Source organism: Plodia interpunctella, chromosome 2, assembly GCF_027563975.2.
Source record: "Plodia interpunctella isolate USDA-ARS_2022_Savannah chromosome 2, ilPloInte3.2, whole genome shotgun sequence".
Taxonomy (NCBI): Eukaryota; Metazoa; Arthropoda; class Insecta; order Lepidoptera; family Pyralidae; genus Plodia; species Plodia interpunctella.
In genome coordinates, this window is record NC_071295.1 from 9,476,208 (window position 1) to 9,489,471 (window position 13,264).

The 13,264-nt window shown below is 34.4% G+C and overlaps 1 protein-coding gene across 5 annotated transcripts in view; it reads right to left on the minus strand.

Annotated features, from left to right (window-relative positions):
• The window catches only part of Mef2 (Myocyte enhancer factor 2), a 58,860-nt gene extending 45,796 nt beyond the window's left edge, over positions 1–13,064 (minus strand). For all 5 annotated transcript variants that reach the window (XM_053763017.2, XM_053763006.2, XM_053762998.2 and 2 more), the window contains exon 1: positions 12,834–13,064. The gene's annotated coding sequence lies outside the window, so the exon portion shown is untranslated. The remainder of the gene's footprint in view (positions 1–12,833) is intronic.
• Between the last annotated feature and the right edge of the window lie 200 nt (positions 13,065–13,264).

Sequence of the window (13,264 nt, forward strand, 5' to 3'; positions counted from 1 at the left end):
CAACAAGACAATGCAGGGCCGCGATATCAAACTGTATCAATATTTGTTTAGTATGTGACCTTAGCTATTTCTATTATTGCCATATGCAGTTTTTAACACGTAGGTATTTGTGTAATTACGTTTTAGTCGCGTAATAATTATGGTTTTTTTAAAACTAAACTATTTTGCTGACATAATACTGTTTGATGATTTCTATTATCATATTAGTTAAGGTAAACAAAAGTGATATGATAATACAAATAATGAGATGAAAACATTTCAAAATAATAAAATTATTTTTTATAATTTAATTTAATAATATAATATTATAAAACAAAGTCCTCTGCCGCCTCTGTCTGTCTGTTTCCGATAAACTCAAAAACTACTGCACGGTTTTCACTAATAGATAGGGTGGTTCCTGAGGGAGGTTTAGGTGTATAATTTATTATATTTTTACTCGAGCGAAGCCGAGACGGGCCGCTAGTTTCGATATAAACATCGAATAAGATAAAATTTAACAATTAAATACTTTTTGGTTTTGTTTATTTTCCGCAAAGGGAATCGTGTATTTTCAAAAATAAATCCAGGAACTAAAATAAATTTAAATTAGGATATCTTAAAATAAAAATAAACTTTTAAATTTAGAATATGCTGCAGTGATAGCGGTTATATAAATATTACGATAGCATTACATGATATGCATAATTTGAAGGTTTGTATCAATTTTAACCGACATAATCAAAAACCAGTTTGGTTGTTTCGCGAAATTGTCATTTAATGTGGAAAGAACTTATTGGTTTCTTGCTTGGCATTAGGTACATTCTGTTATTTATACAGCTGTTGTAGGGGAAAAAACGCAACATGACATTTTTTCAAAAAGGTATCGTGCATGTATCGCTCTTATTACTTTAATTTCATACATTTTTGCTAACGCCGATTTTCAAAGCGCAGGTGAAGAAGCGGCGCAACAAACTTCACCCCAGCCTTTTCTCCAAGGACGTCAATTAACAAATGTGGATCATTATAAAAATATACGTGTCTCAAGAAAGTAACCGTGAAACAAGTAAATTACATATGTGCGTTCTACTATCATAAATACCGTTGTTTTTTTTTTTTTGGTAGAGGTCAATAACCGTAACATACGTTCTTTTTCGCTCTCCTAATGCATGTTGTAACTGTACGTACGTCTGTCTAAAATGATCTTACAAAATTTGGTCGTAAAGGTACCTAACACTTTTCAAATTCAATGGTACCTACTTATTTAATTTTTGTAATTCAAATGTTAAGCAATTATTTACGCTATTTGTGACGACCTCGGTGTCGCAGTGGTAAGGTTCTTGCCACTGAACTGGTCGGGTCATGATGGAAAATGATCTTTTTCTGATTGGCCCGGGTCTTGGATGTTTACCTATATATGTATTTGTTATAAAATATAGTATCGTTGAGTTTAGTATCCCATAACACAAGTCTCGAACTTACTTTGGGGCTAGCTCAATCTGTGTGATTTGTCCTAATATATTTATATTTATATATTTATGCTTATTAACAATATACGAAATACTCTATTACCTAGGTCTTACAATTATGATCATCGATGCTTTTTAATGTTTATTATTATGAAACTTTAAATTGTTTTAGATATAGTTATTTCTTTATTTACAATGTAACCTATGTATGTAGTACACAATTGATTACATATAGCTAGGTAGATAAGATACATTTTTATATCAAAATGGGTAAATTATGTGCGAGAATAGGCGCCAAGCGTCTAACCCATGCATGTCGAAAGTATAACAACGGAACAAGTAACACGTACGTTTAAGAATTACTCTCGAACAAAAGTCATAATCGAGTTTGGTGCGTAAAAAAACATTTTCTGACGTCTAGTTTAGTCCGCTATCGATAATCAATGGATAGTTTGAATCTGTATCAATCACAAAAGCAATAGTATCGCTATCTCGCAATAAAGCAGTATTGATATTATTCGAGTTATAATCGAGTTAGGCGCGTGAAAATATGATTTCTTTACACCGCGCCAACGCCGATGCGTTCACGAGCTGACGTCACGAGTCAGCGGTCAATATTTGATGAAGACCATTAGCCACGACTCGCGATAACGCTTGCTAGTTCACTAATGAATACGGGACACAGATGGACTACCGTGGACAAACATACGGTATATGACATAATATTCGCGTACTTGTTATGTGGATAAAGAGTTACATTTGTTCATCTTTATCTACTGTTTAAATATAGAGTGTAATTTTATCGGGCGTCATAATAATATTGTCTGTATGTTATAGTATATGTAATTTTTTTTTCTGCAACAATTCCCAAGTTTAGGATTTTATGTAGTACTTAAATAGAACACGACAGCTTAGCATTTTTTCCTATTTAAATTCGAAAAAATATATAAGTTTTTGGGTAAATAAAGCTGAGATTCTTGTTCTATGGTGTGTACAGTCAAGGACAGATAAATAAGAACCACCTTCTCACCAATATACATTTAGTAACCACCATGTACTTTAAGGTTAAAAAGTACCGTATGTCGTAATCCTATTAGCTACCTCAATTTGAGATATCATAAAAATTTGCCCGTAACGCCTTTATAATATTAGTGGAATTATAATCCCAAATAATATAACAGTTAATATTATAATATTGACTATTAACCTTCCCAATAATGTCATTGTTATCAACTTCAGTTGATCAAGTGAAACGCGATCAATACACAAATTATTGGGTTGTCAATTGAAATAATTCTCTCACTTAAACAGTATTTTTTCCAAAATAATTACCTCTTTGATAAGGTCAGAGCAAGGTCGATTGAAAGTGTTTAACGTTGATTAAATATTTAACTGCTAATTGCCGCTGGAAAGATTTGGTCTAAAGATCATTGAACCATATAATTAGAAATTTAGTTTTTATTTTGAAAGACTCCAATCAACAAAGTACTTTGTACTTGTTTACAAAATAAAAAAGCTATTTTACGTATAGATTTAGTTATATTTAATTGGTATTTTCATAAAAACATATTGTCTTCCTACTTAAGCCGGACTTTTTATAACAAATTATCTACCACTATCACCTTCGATCCACCACAAAGACATATTTTAAAATATGGCTGTATGTATAATAAATCACTATTAATGTAAAAAAAATAAGCTAGCTTGATGTTAAAAAAAATATTTTTTTTACATACTCTTAGAGTGAGTTGTACCAGTCAACTTTTAAGTTTAACTTTCGATAAAACAACATACTTTGTGTTTTTCTGCGCAGGTTAACGTTAAATTTGACTGGTGCCACCGCTGTTAATTTTTACATCAAAATTCAAAGATGGGTTTCTTTACAATGTCGATAAATAAATAAAAATTCTCCATATTCCGCTATGTAATATACAGTATAATAAGATACATTGTTTCTATGTCGCATCTAATTACAGTTTCTAAAAAATATTGACTTAAATCGAATATCTGACGACTTCTGAAAGCTATTAATTACCATGAACAATTTAAATCAGGTAAAACAGTTTAATTAAGTCTTAACCGACGTGGATAAAAGACGTGTACACGCAAAAACAACAACAAACGTAGCGAGGTTATCTGAGTGATTAACCTTCACGTTGGAGTAGATTACGGCAAAGATTCGCCACATTTTACGTAGCAAAAAAAAAACTAGTTTCAACGTGACTTAAGACATAAATACTAAATACACTACATAATATTCACAGAAATCTGTTATTTTTTGAGAACAAACAAACTATGATCAACTAGTTAGTAGGTAATGTAAACTTGAAAGGCCTTAAAATAACAGAAATATCGTATTTGAAATAAAATAAATTGTAATTATTTTACTAGTCAATATTATGGTTTATTCACTGTTGCGTTCATACACAATGATATTGTAAGATGAAAATGTCAGCTAAGAAAATTATAAAACTGGACATATCAAAACAAAGCATTAAAAAAAATAAATATAATACTTTCTAACCCATTTCCAAAACTATCGAAGTAGGAAAATTACAACATGATAAAAATAGGCTCACTTTCGCCAAAACATCTGCCGAGGGGTGCCACGGGGGCCGGGGGGAATGGCATAAGGTTATCACTGCTGATAGCAGCTCATCCATCACACGAACGCAACTGGGAGTCTGGGAGTACAAAGTAGGTTTGATACATATTTTTTACATAATGCGTCTTGTAAGATTGATGCTGCATGTTTAGATTTTCTATTTGCGACATCCTGTGAAAGGATTTAATTTGTATTACTACAGATTGTTTTGGGTTGGTAAGAAATTGATAGTGGCAGTTTTTGTCACTTTTACATAAGCATTTTCAGTATTCTAAGTATTTTTAAGAGCACTTTTTTCACTACCTACTTGCATCAGTCAACTTTGACGTTAACTTTAGCCTACACGTCGTTGTCGGCTACATAAAATGTGCGTTGCGTTTTTCTGTGTAGGTTGAAGTTAACGTCAAATTTGACTGGTACAACGCACACTTACTTTTAAAACGAATGATTGTCAATTAAATCATCGTTAAAACAAAATCTAAGTTCCAATTAGAAGGACCAATTTGACACAGAGATAAAAGTATATGTTAATATAAGAAAAAAATTTTCACCATCCGGAATCGAACTCGAGATCTCTGAAGCGATAGAAGCCATGGCACCAATGATACACGAAGAAACTTATCTTTGATTATGGCTATGAATTCCAAATGGAGTCTTATACTTGTGGCAACAATAATACAGGAAAACAATATTTTCTCCCTCAGCTTTTACGTTTCGTGAACGAATCGTTAAAACTAATTGAATAAGTAAATATTAAGTAAGGTAATACTAATATCATATTAATAATCATATAAAATGCTTCCATAACTTTCACAAGACCCGAAACGTCTCAGGTTCGAATCCACTTTGGAAATCAATCTTACTCAGGTTGTCATCGACCAGCACTTGGTTCCGGTGAATCATCATAAAAAAGCTTAATATCTAGTGGATGATTTATCCGCTAGTGTGTGAAATGGAGATATCAATTTATTACATTCCATTAAATATGATCAAGAAAGTCGTGTGTGTTTCATTCACGGAACGGAAGTACCATTGTACTTGAAGACCAAAGAAGGAGAACGACTTCAAAAGAAAAGACACAGAAAATAAAATCAAATAAAGTCTGAAACTTAATTAATATCTAACCGTATTTGAACACCAAATAAGTATTTGAAGTTAGAGATGTTAAGTCATTAAGATTCGGGGAGGCAATTTGCGTGCTTTTCTCGTAAACTGTTGTACTCTGGTTGCTAATTGAAATGATGGGCCGCCTACTCTATTCTGTTTGACTTCTGAACATTTTATGAGAATTAAGTTTTATGTTATACTAGCTTTTGCCGCGTGAATTTCCTACGGGAACAGGTATTTTTCAGGATGAAAGGTACTTCAAATTTCATGTATGCAAAATTTCAATAAGATCGGTTGAGTAAATAAGACAGCGTGTAGAGGTAACAATCTTACTTTCGCATTTATCCACTAAAGGATATTTGATTTAATGTTGATTTTATTGTAAATTATCAATTTTAATAATATTTCTTATTTATTCCATCCTGAGTTGAGATTGAATGTAGATAAAAATATATTGTACATATGTATGTCAAGTGATGCTAAGTAACTATAAATGTGCGATCTATTTTTATGATCTATTTTTGGAATCTGTGACATATGCGATTGTATGTTTACGGCAGTAAATAGCTTTTGTTCATCAAAAGACTGTACTAAAATATTTCTCGATGCTTTTGTTACGTAATAATAATAAATAATAATAATAAAAATTCAGGGCAGCTTGTGGCGAGCTGTTGGGGAGTAGCGACCCCACGGACCTAAGTGCTCCCAGGGGAGGCCCCTGTTCGTCACCTCCGCCTTCCTTCCCCAAGGTCGGAGTGGAAACCGAGAGGTAACAGGACCCCTACCTCTGGCTTGCCTTCATCGGCCGGCCAGAGTGTAGTCGCGAGAGCTATATGCTCGAAGGGTGGAAGTGTAAAATGTCATAACGCCGGGGGCGTTTGACTGGATTACCACGATTTCGCGCCCCGCAGACTCACCTCTCTACACCCTTAGCCGCCCACGTCAATGTTGCCCCTTTGATTTGAGGGGCCCATTCAGTGAGCGGCGAGTCACCACCTGCCGCTTAATAATCAGTAAGCATGATTACGGCAGGTGTCCGAACCTTTTACAATAGCCCGTTTTCAGTCCATCCGAATTTCATTATATAGACCAATACTTCTATTCATAATACTGCAATAGTTCACACTCCCGCCAAGACCTGCTCATGGGCATATCATTCCATTGGTATATCCGCGAGCGGGTCTTGGCGGGAGACCTACACAACATCAAAACTCTCCAAAGGGCCTCTACGTGTTGGATCCATATGCCCACGCAAGCCTCTCAAAGGACCGGACTATGTGCCGTGAATCCCAAAAGGAGATACAAATAAAAATTCTTTATTTTTTTCCACAACATCAATCTTAGAAATACAAATTTTACAAAAGTACAAGCTTAATAGACACAAATGAGTACGATTAGGTATATACATATATTTATAGTTAAAATTTAATTTCGAGGAAACAAAATATAGTTATCTACATGATTAGGATTCGAAATTATTTGTATAGAGGATATTATCATAGACAAAAATTATAAATTTAAAAATATTTTGTTTCACTAAAGATGCAAATGCGTATTTAACATTGTGCGAAAATGACGTCTTATAAAAATTATGGATGCAAAAGTGTAATTTTTCACCGTGACATTTTGCTAAAGCGACGTTCTGTAGCAAGACCCACACATGCACTCTATTAGTATTCTACATAAACTCGACGAGATTCGTATTACGTAACAACTCGTGACTCTTATTACTACATCCTCAATTGAAAAAAGATTTTAAGTGGCGTCTTCTTTGTGATGCTAGTATATGCCTTATCACGGTTGCGTAAGATTGCAATTTGGACGTAATTTGCGTTGGAGTGTCGATCGTAGCGTTGCATACTAAAACGATTGTTCCTCACGTCTAGTGTCGAATTAACACTCTATTAGATAATACAGTATGATTACCGACCAGCGAAATTGCTTTACTTTGCTCAAATTGTTTTCTGAAATCATTCAAGTTGTTTCTTATCTTTTTATTGTGATTTTTTCCTGTAAATTAATGGTGTCTATTTTATCATTTTACAGGGTTATTGGTATCTAACACGTAACCTTCCAAAGGCGCATAAGGTACATAGAGAATAACATCTTTTGTTCTACGACTTTTGTCTAAACGTAATAAATACAAAACAGTTCATTTTTTTAGTTGTGATGTCGTTTCTATAAAACGTTAATTCTATGTTCGATTGCGCTACATAATGCTACTGTACTCTCTCGTGTTGCTTCGATATTACATAGAGTTAAGATGTGTAGAATCACAAATTAGATAGTATTTTCTTTTATAGGAAAAAAAAAAACTATGAATCCCGAAAAGTCGTAGAATAAAATTTGTTTCTTTTTATGTACTCAAGTAGTCTTTAGGAGGTACCAGTAACCCTGTATAGTTACTAGATGTTACTCGGGGCTTCGTTCGCGTGGGAATTTAGAAATAAAATATATTTTGATAATGTATATTTCTAATGCTGAAAGAATTTTTGAAATCGGTTCGATAGTTTCCGAGATTATCCGCCTCAAACATACAAACTCACAAACGCTTACCTCTCCATAATAATAGTACCTTTGTATAGATACAATCCTTTTAGTTAGTTGTTTTAATATTTAAATCGGGCATCTTAGGTTTAAAGATCTTTATTGACTCATAAAGAATAAATTTACTTACAATGAGTCTTATAAACGAATACAAATCATATTAAATAATTAGCTTTAAAACAGTGTTCAAATCAGGCACAGTTGTCACTTTAATAATTTTAAACTTGGTCGTAAATATGTTTCTTCAATCTTTCTGTAAACAAAGTCAGAGATTTACACTCTTTTAGTTCGTTTGGTAGTTTGTTGTAATATGCACCCCTTCATACAATATGTCTCTCTTGCCATAATTGGTTCTAGGTGTAGTAGTTTTTATCTTATTAGTATTTCTTAAATTATGCTTAAAATTTCTTTTGCTGAAACTTATTTGTGAGTGGATTTTTTTGGTAAGAATTTTTTCAACGAGAATACACATTCTGTATTTATAAAGTTGTTTAAGGTTAAACAGATTAGTTATTTTATATATATATATTCGGTTTTAGTCAAATAATGAAAATTAAAGAGGGTTTTTATTATTTTATTTTGTGTCCTTTGTATTAAATTCATATTGGTTTTATTAGCACTTCCCCAGATTTCAATAAGGAATTCCAGATATGATTTCGCCAAAGAATTATATAACATATGTTTGACTTTGGATGGAATACAAGTTCTGATTCTTCGCAGTATACCACAAATTGAGCTAAGTTTATTTCTAAGGTGTTCAATATGAGATTTCCGTCTTTATCATTATAATCGGCGGAATCATTACGATACGACTCGTGCCTTGCCAAATAAGGCACGACATTCATAAACACAACCATGAGATGGATTGCATTAAATCGTGTTTGATTTTAGTGTATACAAAACTGTAAGAAACTTTACTAATGCAAAACACTGGAAAGTCACAATTTTCTTTTTCATTATCTGTGAACTTCAAAATTCCCACGAGTGGGTTCATACTTGATTTCGTATTCTAATCGACCCAAAATAAGGCCCCTTCTTCAATAGTGACTGATAACGGAACAGAGCGCGTATACGTTCGGTTTATAGGTAATTTGTGACCGTAAAATTGCTTATTACGCCTTTCACGTCTTCAGTTAGATTTAAATCTATTGGCTTTATATGATGGTATGACAATTTAAATAAATTAAAAAACTTAAAAAATTAAAAGAAATTAATACACTGCTACATATAATAATACAAATTAAAAAAAAAATCGCAACGGAAAATAGTATTCTGCTGTACTCTAAATTATGTAAAGATTTAGTTTGGTTTTTTGGATTTTTTTTTACTTTTATATCATTAACGAAGTACAAAATTCAAATTGCAGCGTTGAAGTATTCGATCGGTAAGTTGGAAACAGAAAGCTTTAGAGAAACTACTAAAATTACCTATAATAACTATGAAAAATCATATTCGACGCACACAATTACGATTTTTCTATTCTCTCTGCTTGCAGAGATAATCGTAATTGTGTGCGTTTTTTATACATTTATTTATTAAGGTCAAGACCTTAAATAAATAAAATATAACAGTAATTACCTGTACAAAGTCTAAACAGCACATTATATATTTTTTTCTTTACCAGAATAAGTAGGTAGACCAATATGAGTAACAATAAATATTTGAATATGAAAATTACACAACAGTAAAGTTCCACAATACAGATGAAAACAATAATGTGTATACGTTACGGTATAATAAAATATGAATCGCAGAACTAATAAAAGACGTAATTAATATTAAAATGATCGTATTCAACGAATAAAATGTTTGCTTAGTTGTAGTAGCAGACGAATAACAGAGAGAAAAAAACAAGAAAGACTTGAACATGAGGCAAAAACGAGTAAGACACACATCCAAGAAAAAAATGTTAACGCACACATGGACACACAGATGGCCTCACACGCATCGGTGTGGGGCAAAAAGCGGCTTCTCTTGGCGAAGATGGCATGCTGTTTTGAATTTTTGTATTATTCCTTTAAATATACTTTGTATTTTTAATGTTTTAAGACTCTTTGATACTTTATATATTATATATTGTATATTTGTTTTTCCGTATCACGATCTTTTATTCTTCTTCAGATATTTTCTTGCATAACTTTAATGTTTCTATTAAGTTTTACAATTCAGTAAGTTCAAAATGAATGTTAAAGTCAGCACTTTTACTATATCATCACGAATAATTTCACCCGTTTCACTTTATTCGCTTAAAACCTGTATTAATTAAACCTTTATATTATCCTTAACCTGCGCCATAGCAGTGGTAACTAGCTTTTAATTACTTTTTAAGTACGCTCCTACTTATATCATTCTTGATATTCAACAGCCGTGGTTATCTCTTTTAATGTGAAGTCATTATATATACGCAGGGTAGTATAATCTTAATGTTTAAACCAGTGAGAATCCTTATAAAAACTGATATGAATAACTAAGTACCAGTAGCAAAAATTAACATTAAAACAAAGGCAACACATAATGTATGAGAAAAAATACATTGCCTAGCGACAACTTCACCCGCATAATATACATATCACGTTATTCTAAAGCAATGTCAAAAGTAATGTCATGGATGTATTTTATGTAAAAATATGTTGTAGAAAATGCACAAAAGTCAGATGTAATAATAGGCATGTTGGAGATACACGTACAGATTTTGTCATGTGTTATAAAAGTTTTACAAGGCAGAAATTATAGTTACTAAAAAAAATGTTGAAGTTTTTTTGTTGTTTACACCAATTTGTGTGAATACTATTATATATATAAAACAAGTAAGAATTTAAAACTGATCTTATGTTATGTGTGTTATATATGTTCTGCTATTTGCTTTGAGTGGAACGTAAATGAAACCTGTTCTGCGAATTTATGTAAAAGTCATGCATGAAGGTCGATAGTGCGAAGGACCGTCGACGAGACACTTCCGATTGCTTGACAATTTTTTTAATTAATTTATATCAAGAACTAATACAAAATCTAGAAAAACTGAATATACTGCCAACTGCATAATTACTCGTAAATTGAGTATTATGCAGATACTTCTACTGATAAACGACAAAAACACGTACAGCTTTTAATTTTTTATCATCACTTATCAGGTTATCACTTCACATTCAAAACCTTAAATGTGAACCCAAACAAACGGCCCGTTATCGGAAGCCGACATTCCAAAAGTAAATGTAAAACTCAAACAACTTCCTAATTATATAGACATGCCAATAGATGGATTGTATTGTAATGCACTACCAGCAGAGTGAGAAGTAGAGGTAATTTACCATAAAACTGCAGTGCATTCACCAATCACAGACAGAACTGTAGGGCAGGTCATGGCTGAATGCGTAAGCATAAACGGATGTGCAAACGATACCATTATCAGTATGAAATTAATATTCCTGGAGACAGTAGCTGGTTCTGGAATGAAAATACATGCGATATCTTCTCTTGTATTACGTTGTTAGTAGTATAAGTTACCTCTTCTATATTAAAACATGCAGATAATACATTTCAAATATGTATAATAATATTATAAGATGATTCGGTGTCCTTCGATCGACGTGGATGTTTTTGTAGTAATGAATTTTCTGTTTGACGATATATTTTATAAAACTAATAATTTGTTTGTCTGAATTATTAGTCTTGTATCGCTACTAAGAGTACCAGGCTTGCAGCGGATCGCGCCGGTGTCACGTTACGCGGTGGCTGTTGACACCAGCGCCTGATTAATATTTATGATACGACGGAGCATCTCGCATGGCCGGTTCGCTGTAGATGCGAATTATCTCGATCTCGCTCGCACACAAGCGGCTTATCTGCTACAGACAGAGCCAACAACGCTAATAACGTATGGCAAACGCTCTTTCAACATTCGAGTGCGTAAGTGCGAATGAGAATCCCAAATCTTAAACTTTTGTGCCTAATTTAGTTTTTGTGTATTTAGGTCGGTGCTGGTAATTCCAAATTATGCCAATGTTTTTCAGCTTTCTGACTTATAACGCTAAATTTTACACGATCTTTGACATTCTTATCTTCAATTTCAATGATCATAACGCATAAATTGTTATGTATCAAAAGTAGAATGATCGCATACTGTGTAAATTACTGGATTGATGTCAGGCCCACTGACCGTTCGATTGCAAATTAAAAGAAATGAGTATGTGGAACGAGGCGTGGGACCTGAGCCTCGAACCTGACCGTATCGAGGTATCTCAACCGGACAGACTTGAATCCGCTGGCATAAAAAATGCAGCGGCTGTACTGGAAAATTGTGTTGTAGAAATTAACTACAAAATGCAGCTTATAGACCACAGGGCTCTTGTAATCGTGTTAGTAGTTCGTATTGGCGTTAGCCGTTACAGTTTCCTTGTATGTAGTCAAACAGTGGCAAGTTGTTTGTGTTCATTTAAATTACTCATTGAATCACTTCATTAGTCATTTTAACAGAGTCACTCGCTCTTAATTGAAACGCATCCAAAATTGTGAAGCTGATCCTTGCTTCATTGCATTCTATATTTCTTGTATCAAACAAGTCTATTATTTTCTTATCAGTATCCAGTTTGAATTTTCCATTGCAATTATAACGTTTCGTTTTTCAATTGGGTTTTTTGTCATTTGTATTTTGTATTAAGATGTTCACCATCCTGTTTCCAGTACGCACCTCTGATAATAGCAACAATATTTTTATGTCTGCGCATAGCGTATCATTGTTTGTCTGGACATTTTCCGTGAGCTAGCGCGCCTCCAGCGCCGGCCGGCATTCGAGACTTCCACTCAAGGTTACGTTATCGCGCTATCGCCAACCCTGAACTAATCCAAGGTTAGCTGCAAAATAAAAGTTAAAAAATGCCATCTCGCAATAGACTCGAAATTATCGATATCGTCACCTTGCAGCACTAGCATTTCGTTACTCTACAATCTCGACCGAAGTGCGCAGCTCCGACTGAGTCTTTATCGTTAATTTGCAACCGCGTCTGGAGTGCGGACCGGACGTGTACTCTCGCTTTTAAGTAGCATGTCTCAAATCGAATCAGCGGTGTTTACATGTCATACGGAGTGTTCACGTGGCACCGTCACGAGATAGCCTGCTCATCATCACTCACCGTGAGCTGTTAACATCCTCCGCGGCGGGGTACAGGTTCTTCCGTCACACTGACACTCGAGCGGGAACTAAAGCACTCACAAACGGCGCACTGAGTTCGGCGGCACTCGCGAGGACTGCACGGCGCGACACCCACGACTAGAATGCGGGCGAGACAGAGCGCGGGGTGCGGGGGGAGGCCGACAGCAAAACGCGACTCATACGAAGGCGCTGTGATGAGGACTGCGGCCGGGCCCGAGCGCGCGCCGGCGGCATTGGTCGACGGAAGCATGACGTCACGCGTGCCGGCCAATGGACTCGCAGCTTGTAGTTCTTCATGCACACCGATAGAGGCGCTGGCGTCGAGGAAGTCGCCCGCCCTACAAGCTTCCTTCAGCCAGCTTGGGCGTGTGCTTTGACGGGCGGATGACGGAAATCGCACATTATCCTGTA